Raw genomic sequence first — 12,253 nt, forward strand, 5'->3', positions numbered from 1 at the left:
ATGAGATGTGTCTTGTGTGACTTTTCCCCACCATGAGATGTGTCTTGTGTGACTTTTCTCCTCCATGAGATGTGTCTTGTGTGACTTTTCCCCACCATGAGATGTGTCTTGTGTGACTTTTCCCCACCATGAGATGTGTCTTGTGGGACTTTTCTCCATCATGAGATGTGTCTTGTGTGACTTTTCCCCACCATGAGATGTGTCTTGTGTGACTTTTCTCTATCATGAGATGTGTCTTGTGTGACTTTTCCCCACCATGAGATGTGTCTTGTGTGACTTTTCTCTATCATGAGATGTGTCTTGTGTGACTTTTCTCCACCATGAGATGTGTCTTGTGTGACTTTTCCCCACCATGAGATGTGTCTTGTGTGACTTTTCTCCTCCATGAGATGTGTCTTGTGTGACTTTTCTCCACCATGAGATGTGTCTTGTGTGACTTTTCTCCACCATGAGATGTGTCTTGTGTGACTTTTCTCCTCCATGAGATGTGTCTTGTGTGACTTTTCTCCACCATGAGATGTGTCTTGTGTGACCTTTCCCCACCATGAGATGTGTCTTGTGTGACCTTTCCCCACCATGAGATGTGTCTTGTGTGACTTTTCTCCACCATGAGATGTGTCTTGTGTGACTTTTCTCCACCATGAGATGTGTCTTGTGTGACTTTTCTCCACCATGAGATGTGTCTTGTGTGACTTTTCTCCTCCATGAGATGTGTCTTGTGTGACTTTTCTCCACCATGAGATGTGTCTTGTGTGACTTTTCCCCACCATGAGATGTGTCTTGTGTGACTTTTCTCCACCATGAGATGTGTCTTGTGTGACTTTTCTCCACCATGAGATGTGTCTTGTGTGATTTTTCTGCATCATGAGATGTGTCTTGTGTGACTTTTCTCCTCCATGAGATGAGTCTTGTGTGACTTTTCCCCACCATGAGATGTGTTTTGTGTGACTTTTCTCCTCCATGAGATGAGTCTTGTGTGACTTTTCCCCACCATGAGATGTGTTTTGTGTACTCCATGATAATGAGACCTTTTTGTACCCATCAGTTGGGACTGAACTGGTAATGTGCACTGACAAGGGGCAGGATCTTAAAGGGGTATTCCGGGCAAAAACATCTTATCCCCTATACAAAGTATAGGGGATAAGATGTCTTATCGCGGGTGGCCCGCTGCTGGGACCCTCCGCGATCACGCCCCCTCCCATAGACATGAATGGAGGGGGCATTGCGTGACGTCACGTCCCCAGTCCCGGAAACCTAAAGGTTTCCAAAACTGGAGACTGGGTGCTGCAGGGCAGATTTCTGCTGTTGTCTTGGCTTTCCAGGCCTTTTTGCTCCTCCCTTACTTGTAATGTCACATTATTATACATCATTTTTCATCTTGTGTTGGTCTCTTTTTATATATGTATTACTTGGGTTGTTACCAACATCTGGGGAATATTTTATTTTAATATCAACTTTGGAAATATATTTAGGAATAGAAATGTTGATGTGTTTAATATTCATTGGATGGCCCCTAAATAGGGATATTTATGATGGATGGCGCTATGTATAGGGATATGTATGACGGATGGCGCTATGTATAGGGATATGTATGACGGATGGCGCCATGTATAGGGATATGTATGACGGATGGGCGGCGTTATGTATAGGGATATGTATGATGGATGGCGCCATGTATATGGATATGTATGACGGATGGGCGGCGTTATGTATAGGGATATGTATGACGGATGGGCGGCGTTATGTATATGGATATGTATGACGGATGGCGCCATGTATATGGATATGTATGACGGATGGCGCCATGTATATGGATATGTATGACGGATGGCGCCATGTATATGGATATGTATGACGGATGGCGCCATGTATATGGATATGTATGACGGTTGGCGCCATGTATAGGGATATGTATGATGGATGGCGCCATGTATAGGGATATGTATGACGGATGGCGCTCTGTATAGGGATATGTATGACGGATGGCGCTCTGTATAGGGATATGTATGACAGATGGCGCCATGTATATGGATATGTATGAGGGATGGCGCCATGTATAGGGATATGTATGACGAATGGCGCCATGTATATGGATATGTATGACGGATGGCGCCGTGTATAGGGATATGTATGACGGATGGCGCCATGTATATGGATATGTATGACGGATGGCGCTATGTATAGGGATATGTATGACGGATGGCGCTCTGTATATGGATATGTATGACGGATGGTGCCATGTATATGGGTATGTATGACGGATGGCGCCATGTATATGGGTATGTATGACGGATGGCGCCATGTATATGGGTATGTATGACAAATGGCGCTCTGTATAGGGATATGTATGACGGATGGCGCTCTGTATAGGGATATGTATGACGGATGGCGCTCTGTATAGGGATATGTATGACGGATGGCGCTCTGTATAGGGATATGTATGACGGATGGCGCCATGTATAGGGATATGTATGACGGATGGCGCCATGTATAGGGATATGTATGACGGATGGCGCCATGTATAGGGATATCTATGACGGATGGCGCCATGTATAGGGATATCTATGACGGATGGCGCCATGTATAGGGATATCTATGACGGATGGCGCCATGTATAGGGATATCTATGACGGATGGCGCCATGTATAGGGATATCTATGACGGATGGCGCCATGTATAGGGATATGTATGACGGATGGCGCCATGTATAGGGATATGTATGACGGATGGCGCCATGTATAGGGATATGTATGACGGATGGCGCCATGTATAGGGATATGTATGACGGATGGCGCCATGTATAGGGATATGTATGACGGATGGCGCCATGTATAGGGATATGTATGACGGATGGCGCCATGTATAGGGATATGTATGACGGATGGCGCCATGTATAGGGATATGTATGACGGATGGCGCCATGTATAGGGATATGTATGACGGATGGCGCCATGTATAGGGATATGTATGACGGATGGCGCCATGTATATGTATGACGGATGGCGCCATGTATAGGAATATGTATGACGGATGGCGCTCTGTATATGGGATATGTATGACGGATGGCGCCATGTATAGGGATATGTATGACGGATGGCGCCATGTATATGTATGACGGATGGCGCCATGTATAGGGATATGTATGACGGATGGCGCCATGTATAGGGATATGTATGACGGATGGCGCCATGTATAGGGATATGTATGACGGATGGCGCCATGTATAGGGATATGTATGACGGATGGCGCCATGTATAGTGATATGTATGACGGATGGCGCCATGTATAGGGATATGTATGACGGATGGCGCCATGTATAGGGATATGTATGACGGATGGCGCCATGTATAGGGATATGTATGACGGATGGCGCCATGTATATGTATGACGGATGGTGCTCTGTATATGGGATATGTATGACGGATGGCGCTCTGTATATGGGATATGTATGACGGATGGCGCTCTGTATATGGGTATGTATGACGGATGGCGCTCTGAATAGGGATACGTATGACGGATGGCGCCATGTATAGGGATATGTATGACGAATGGCGCCATGTATAGGGATATGTATGACGGATGGCGCTCTGTATATGGGATATGTATGACGGATGGCGCCATGTATAGGGATATGTATGACGAATGGCGCCATGTATAGGGATATGTATGACGGATGGCGCTCTGTATATGGGATATGTATGACGGATGGCGCTCTGTATATGGGTATGTATGACGGATGGCGCTATGTATAGGGAAATGTCTGGGAGCCCCCATACTCTGCTGCAGAAACGCAGTGTGAATCGAGTCCCACAGATTCTGTGTCCGGACCTCTGAGGGCCCTCCCCTCTCTTCTGCGCGCTGCACCCCTCCTTGTCGCTTATTGGATTTTTCTGTAATTTTGTAGATTTTTCATAGTCAGGTGATTGTGTTGCACATTCTGGTAATTAATTGGCTTTAGAATTGAAGCAAAGTAAATAGCAGCGCAGGAATCAATCGGCGTCCGGGCAGGTTGAGCTGATGTGGTAGAATCAGATATAGGCTTCTCCATGATACATTGCGCACCACACCTCCATTATAACTTTTACCTAATACCGTATTTACATAACATAGTACATCTCATACATAGCACAGCTGTGGGTTTGTTACAGTGTATGTAGTGTAACAATCCTCTGGGAGCTTCCCTAGTGTCCTGGAGCTGAACTCTTCACAATCCATCAGCTGTGATGAGAGCAGAACTAGGTGAGATCAGCCTCTGGAAATAGAATTGTTTCCATTCACTGAAAGCAAGCAGAAACATGATGAGGAATGGTGGACAGCAGCACAATATAGCCGAAAGTTTTATAACTTTTCATTATTGTGTCAGTAGTGTTTGTATACGTATTGTTATGGATGCCTCCACCCAGGTCTCTGTTTGCTGTCACTGAATGGAAATATTTCTTATGTTCAATATAGAATTTAAAGACACATACAGAGATTTGTCACCATCATCTCAGCTTTACTGTTCTGTCACAGGAGAAAATGGAACCATCCGACCCCACTTATAATTGGGTTTGTTGGGTCCCATTATGGTGACTGTTTGGAGGGGAAAAAGTTTGAATTCTTCTTTATATCATCAAACATGATGGGATCTGTGATTGAACCTCCAGTGCCGGTGTGAACAGGGTCTTAGTTTGGTCAGGAAACTGAATACATTGACCCCGATGTCCATAGGCTGAAATGGGGCGCTGCGCCAAACCTAAGGGGGGTCCGTTATGGCTGCCAGGGGGGAACCTCTGTGGGATCATTGGTCTCAGCAGGACCCGGTCAGGTTTTCCCGATCTCACCTGGATATGCCAGCACCTTATAACTGGTGGGGGTCAGGATCACAGTCTGTGGGGGTCTCAGAGCTCGGACCCTCACCTATCACTGCCGTATCCTATAACATAAGTCTTGAGCTTCGTTCACATTGTACGATTGAACATCTTCTCAGGTTTCTGCACTTTGTTTCCTCTGTTCAGATTGATACATTTTGCTTTACATCCGATCACCATCCTCCTGGGGTTTGGGGGGGTCCTGTGGGTTTTGCTACAATGTATCAGCGCACGGAGGGGAGCCCTGCAGTCACAAGAAGACACATAAAGCCCCTTCTTTTCCCTGTGAGGAGGGGGTGGGGGACGGGGGGCTGAGGTGTAGGGTGTAGAGGAAATACCAGAGAATTACATTTTTTTTTACTCTCTCCCCTAAAAAGTTTCTTGTGGCTGCAGAGGGGGAGGGAAGGCTGTGGAGTGCGCACCACCCTCTCCTCAGGAGGTGTGAGGCTGATGGGGAAGAGAAGGAGGCTGGGACTTCATAGAGAGAGGAGGGAGAGACCAGGAAGGAGTTAACCCCTATACATTACCTGACCACTATGGACCTGGGCGCCCCGGATTAGTGTCGCCTTTAGCTTGGTTTAAGGATTTGGCCATCATGCCCTCCGCGTCCCTGTGTGCCCCCCGTCCACAGCTGGACCCCAGAATGACCTGGCTCTGCCTGTCCTGTATGCTCTGGGTATGTAGAGGGTTATTTCGCTTTTCATGTGTTTTCTATTCTGCACTAGGTTTACCTGATATATATTTCTCCTAATATAACTGCTCTGTACTCAGACCCTTCTATTACTATTATATCCTTGCAGGGGACCCTCCAGTGTTTGCACCATGGTTCACCCAATAAGTCTCTGTATCTCATCTGTATCACAATTGTATCGTGTATCGGATTTCCCAATTCTTTGTTTGCATATGTTGTGAGTCCGTTCTCTTGTCACGTTGCCTTCATCTATAGTTGAGTTTGCTTTGGTTTTGTTTCCATTTCATCAGTTCACAAATCTTTGATCACCCTCAGACCCTCACATATTGGCTATTGTTCTGCAGTTATCAGGATGGGAACCCTCAAAAAGACAATGCAGTAATGTATAGGACCCCAAGTTTAATATTCCTAGGACTCTTAATCTCAGAGGATATTGAGGGGCATTTACTAAGGGGTTTAGTCATTTTTTTCGGACTATTTTTGGCTCTGAATTGTCGCAATTGTGCCTACCCTATTATTCGTGCGACTTTCTCTAGCAAGAGCTAGAAAGTAAAAAAAAAAATTTCCCGCTTGATTTACGCTAGTTTGCATTTTTGACTTGCAGTGGTCAGGTATATATTTACTGCGACAGTCGCAGTTGCACAATAAACTGTCGCCACGGCCGTAAAAATTGACTAAATTTACTCCAACATGGAGCAGGAAAAGCTGCTGCCGCCCGGGCTCCGACATACTTCCTCCCCACTACCCTCACTGCGCTACCGGGACACTACAGTGATTTACATCCCCCCCCCCCTCTCACCTGCCAGCGCCACACAACTCTCATCTGTCTGCTAACTGTTGCAAGACTACAAGTCCCAGCATGCCCTTACAGTGAGGACACGCTGGGAGTTGTAGTCTTGTATCAGCGGAAGCTGAGCAGCGCGGGCGAGAGACAAGGGGGGGGGGGATATCAAAGGCTTTTGCTGTCCAGGCATGCTGGGTGTTGTAGGTTTGCAACAGCTGGAGGGCCACAGTTTGCAGACCACTGGTTTGTGGTCTGTAAACTGTAGTCCTCCAGCTTTTGCAAAACTAAACAGCTGAAGGGAACCTGCGAAGACGTTCACTTACCCTTCCGAGGCTCCAGCGACGATCGGTGACGGACATCGTCGGGCGGCACTGTCGCGCGGCAGTGTCTTGCGGCAATGTCGTGCGGCGCTGGATCCTACGGAAGCCGGTAAGTTGCCCAAGCCCTAAAACAGTGTTTCCCAACCAGGGTGCCTCCAGATGTTGCAAAACTACAACTCCCAGGTTGGGAAACACTGTGCCCGGCCTCCGCCCCACCTTACTGTAAGGGCATGCTGGGAGTTGTAGTCCTGCAGCTGGGGGCAGGGGACAAGCTTGTCACTTGCCCACGCATCTCCTGCACCACACAATTACAACTCCCAGCATGTCCTTACTGTAAGGGCATGCTGGCAGTTGTAGTCGTGCGGGGCAGGAGATGTGTGAGCAGGTGATAATAAATGTACTAACCCATTTTTATTAATTTTTTCTTCTCATTTCAGATCCGTGTATCCTGTGGACTCCTTCGGATTCGGTGGACTACTTCGATGACCAGCGTTTTTCTTTGTTTCATTTTAATAAAATGGTTAACGAGGGCTTGTGGGGGAGTGTTTTTTTGTAATAAATTTTTTTTTAAACCTGTTGTGTTTTTTCCTTACTTTACTTGACAGGCTTAGTAGTGGAAGCTGTCTTATAGACGGAGTCCATTACTAAGCTGGGCTTAGCGCTAGCCACAAAAACAGCTAGCGCTAACCACCAATTATTACCCCGGTACCCAACGCCACAGGGGTGCCGGGAAGAGCCGGTACCAACAGGCCCGGAGCGTCAAAAATGGCGCTCCTGGGCCTAGGCGGTAACAGGCTGGCATTTTTTAGGCTGGGGAGGGCCAGTAACAATGGTCCTTGCCCACCCTGGTAACGTCAGGCTGTTACAGTTTGGTTGGTATTTGGCTGAGAATAAAAATAGGGGGGACCCTATGCATTTTTGGTTTTTAAATAAATAATTAAATATTAAAAAAAAACACATAGGGTCCCCCCTATTTTTATTCTCAGCCAAATACCAACCAAACAGTAACAACCTGACGTTACCAGGGTGGGCGAGGACCATTGTTACTGGCCCTCCCCAGCCTAAATAACGCCAGCCTGTTACCGTCTAGGCCCAGGAGCGCCATTTTTTACGCTCCGGGCCTGTTGGTACCGGCTCTTCCGGGCACCCCTGTGGCGTTGGGTACCGGGGTAATAATTGGGGGTTAGCGCTAGCTGTTTTTGTGGCTAACTCTAAGCCCGGCTTAGTAATGGACTCTGTCTGTAAGACAGCTTCCACTACTAAGCCTGTCCAGTAAAGTAAAAAAAAAAAAAACAACAGGTTTAAAAAAAAATTTATTACAAAAAAACACTCCCCCACAAGCCCTCGTTAACCATTTTATTAACATCAAGCAAAGAAAAACACTGGTCGTCGAAGTAGTCCACCGAATCCGAAGGAGTCTACAGGATACACAGATCTGTAGAAGAAGTAACAAAAAAAAAAGGAGTAAGTACATTTAGGGAGAAAAAACAGTGTTAAAAAAATGTAATAAACACACACACACACTAAACGCCGTTTACCACTATTCTGAGCCATGACTACAATTTAGTTATTTTATTATTTAGATGTGGTGAAAAAGCTAAAAAAAAAAAAAAAAAACAACTCAAAAACAAAAGATCCAGAAGGAAACCTAGCAGCCAAACCTATTCATACAGCAGGAAAAAGGAACAGACTATTTTTTCTACTACATGAAGTAAATTTCCCACTTTTGCCTATTTGTGCCAAATTCTTTAACACCGTGCAACAATTTAGTAAATTTGTCGCACATAGTCAAAAATGAAGTAGAAAAAAACAGGGTAAAAACCAGACTACATAGTAAAAGATTAGTAAATGCCCCTCATTATCCCCAAAGTTAATTTATCCACTTGGAGTCCCAACCCAAAACTTTCTGCACCTCTGATTTGATCAATTCACAACATCTGCAGGAGAAGTTATAGTGACACGTGCACCATTATAGTGTGACATCCACCTCTATAGTGATATCTGTACCTCTATAGTGTGACATCCACCTCTATAGTGATATCTGTACCTCTATAGTGTGACATCCACCTCTATAGTGATATGTGCACCATTATAGTGTGACATCCACCTCTATAGTGATATGTGCACCATTATAGTGTGACATCCACCTCTATAGTGATATGTGCACCATTATAGTGTGACATCCACCTCTATAGTGATATCTGTACCTCTATAGTGTGACATCCACCTCTATAGTGATATCTGTACCTCTATAGTGTGACATCCACCTCTATAGTGATATCTGTACCTCTATAGTGTGACATCCACCTCTATAGTGATATCTGTACCTCTATAGTGTGACATCCACCTCTATAGTGATATCTGTACCTCTATAGTGTGATATCCACCTCTAAAGTGTGACATCCACCTCTATAGTGATATGTGCACCATTATAGTGTGACATCCACCTCTATAGTGACACGTGCACCATTATAGTTTGACATCCACCTCTATAGTGACACGTGCACCATTATAGTGTGACATCCACCTCTATAGTGATATCTGTACCTCTATAGTGTGACATCCACCTCTATAGTGATATGTGCACCATTATAGTGTGACATCCACCTCTATAGTTATATGTGCACCATTATAGTGTGACATCCACCTCTATAGTGATATCTGTACCTCTATAGTGTGACATCCACCGCTATAGTGACACGTGCACCATTATAGTGTGACATCCACCTCTATAGTGATATGTGCACCATTATAGTGTGACATCCACCTCTATAGTGACACGTGCACCATTATAGTGTGACATCCACCTCTATAGTGATATGTGCACCATTATAGTGTGACATCCACCTCTATAGTGATATCTGTACCTCTATAGTGTGATATCCACCTCTGTAGTGTGACATCCACCTCTATAGTGATATGTGCACCATTATAGTGTGACATCCACCTCTATAGTGATATGTGCACCATTATAGTGTGACATCCACCTCTATAGTGATATCTGTACCTCTATAGTGTGATATCCACCTCTATAGTGTGACATCCACCTCTATAGTGATATCTGTACCTCTATAGTGTGACATCCACCTCTATAGTGACACGTGCACCATTATAGTGTGACATCTACCTCTATAGTGATATCTGTACCTCTATAGTGTGACATCCACCTCTATAGTGATATCTGTACCTCTATAGTGTGATATCCACCTCTATAGTGTGACATCCACCTCTATAGTGATATCTGTACCTCTATAGTGTGACATCCACCTCTATAGTGATATCTGTACCTCTATAGTGTGATATCCACCTCTATAGTGATATGTGCACCATTATAGTGTGACATCCACCTCTATAGTGACACGTGCACCATTATAGTGTGACATCCACCTCTATAGTGATATGTGCACCATTATAGTGTGACATCCACCTCTATAGTGACACTTGCACCATTATAGTGTGACATCCACCTCTATAGTGATATGTGCACCATTATAGTGTGACATCCACCTCTATAGTGACACGTGCACCATTATAGTGTGACATCCACCTCTATAGTGATATGTGCACCATTATAGTGTGACCTCCACCTCTATAGTGATATGTGCACCTCTATAGTGTGACATCCACCTCTATAGTGTGACATCCAACTCTATAGTGTGACATCCACCTCTATAGTGTGACATCCAACTCTATAGTGATATGTGCACCATTATAGTGTGACATCCACCTCTATAGTGTGACATCCACCTCTATAGTGTGACATCCACCTCTATAGTGATATGTGCACCATTATAGTGTTACATCCACCCCTAGAGTGATTTGTGTACCTCTATATTGATATGTGCACCTCTATAGTGATATGTGCACCTCTATAGTGTGACATCCACCTCTATAGTGTGACATCCACCTCTATAGTAATATGTGCACCATTATAGTGTGACATCCACCTCTATAGTGATATGTGCACCTCTATAGTGTGACATCCTCCTCTATAGTGTGACATCCACCTCTATAGTGATATGTGCACCATTATAGTGTGACATCCACCTCTATAGTGACACGTGCACCATTAGTGTGACATCCACCTCTATAGTTATATGTGCACCATTATAGTGTGACATCCACCTCTATAGTGATATCTGTACCTCTATAGTGTGACATCCACCTCTATAGTGATATGTGCACCATTATAGTGTGACATCCACCTCTATAGTGACACTTGCACCATTATAGTGTGACATCCACCTCTATAGTGATATGTGCACCATTATAGTGTGACATCCACCTCTATAGTGACACGTGCACCATTATAGTGTGACATCCACCTCTATAGTGATATGTGCACCATTATAGTGTGACCTCCACCTCTATAGTGATATGTGCACCTCTATAGTGTGACATCCACCTCTATAGTGTGACATCCAACTCTATAGTGTGACATCCACCTCTATAGTGTGACATCCAACTCTATAGTGATATGTGCACCATTATAGTGTGACATCCACCTCTATAGTGTGACATCCACCTCTATAGTGTGACATCCACCTCTATAGTGATATGTGCACCATTATAGTGTTACATCCACCCCTAGAGTGATTTGTGTACCTCTATATTGATATGTGCACCTCTATAGGGATATGTGCACCTCTATAGGGATATGTGCACCTCTATAGTGATATGTGCACCTCTATAGTGATATGTGCACCATTATAGTGTGACATCCACCTCTATAGTGATATGTGCACCATTATAGTGTGACATCCACCTCTATAGTGTGACATCCACCTCTATAGTGTGACATCCACCTCTATAGTAATATGTGCACCATTATAGTGTGACATCCACCTCTATAGTGATATGTGCACCTCTATAGTGTGACATCCTCCTCTATAGTGTGACATCCACCTCTATAGTGATATGTGCACCATTATAGTGTGACATCCACCTCTATAGTGACACGTGCACCATTAGTGTGACATCCACCTCTATAGTTATATGTGCACCATTATAGTGTGACATCCACCTCTATAGTGATATCTGTACCTCTATAGTGTGACATCCACCTCTATAGTGATATGTGCACCATTATAGTGTGACATCCACCTCTATAGTGATATGTGCACCATTATAGTTTGACATCCACCTCTATAGTGATATGTGCACCATTATAGTGCGACATCCACCTCTATAGTGATATGTGCACCTCTAAAGTGTGACATCCACCTCTATAGTGATATGTGCACCTCTATAGTGATATGTGCACCATTATAGTGTTACATCCACCTCTATAGGGACATGTGCACCCCTAGAGTGATATGTGCACCATTATAGTGCTACATCCACCCCTAGAGTGATTTGTGTACCTCTATATTGATATGTGTACCTCTATAGGGATATGTGCACCTCTATAGTGATATGTGCACCTCTATAGTGATATGTGCACCTCTATAGTGTGACATCCACCTCTATAGTGTGACATCCACCTCTATAGTAATATGTGCACCATTATAGTGTGACATCCACCTCTATAGTGATATGTGCACCTCTATAGTGTGACATCCTCCTCTATAGTGTGACATCCACCTCTATAGTGATATGTGCACCATTA

The 12,253-nt window shown here is 44.5% G+C and overlaps 1 long non-coding RNA gene across 1 annotated transcript in view; it reads left to right on the plus strand.

The window, feature by feature from the left end:
* Window positions 1-5,364: 5,364 nt before the first annotated feature.
* Window positions 5,365-12,253, plus strand: part of LOC130284292 (uncharacterized) — an 84,830-nt gene continuing 77,941 nt past the window's right edge. The window contains exon 1 of the long non-coding RNA XR_008846971.1: window positions 5,365-5,526. This is a non-coding gene — a long non-coding RNA (uncharacterized LOC130284292). The remainder of the gene's footprint in view (window positions 5,527-12,253) is intronic.

Source organism: Hyla sarda, chromosome 8 (assembly GCF_029499605.1).
Source record: "Hyla sarda isolate aHylSar1 chromosome 8, aHylSar1.hap1, whole genome shotgun sequence".
In the NCBI taxonomy this organism is placed as follows: Eukaryota; Metazoa; Chordata; class Amphibia; order Anura; family Hylidae; genus Hyla; species Hyla sarda.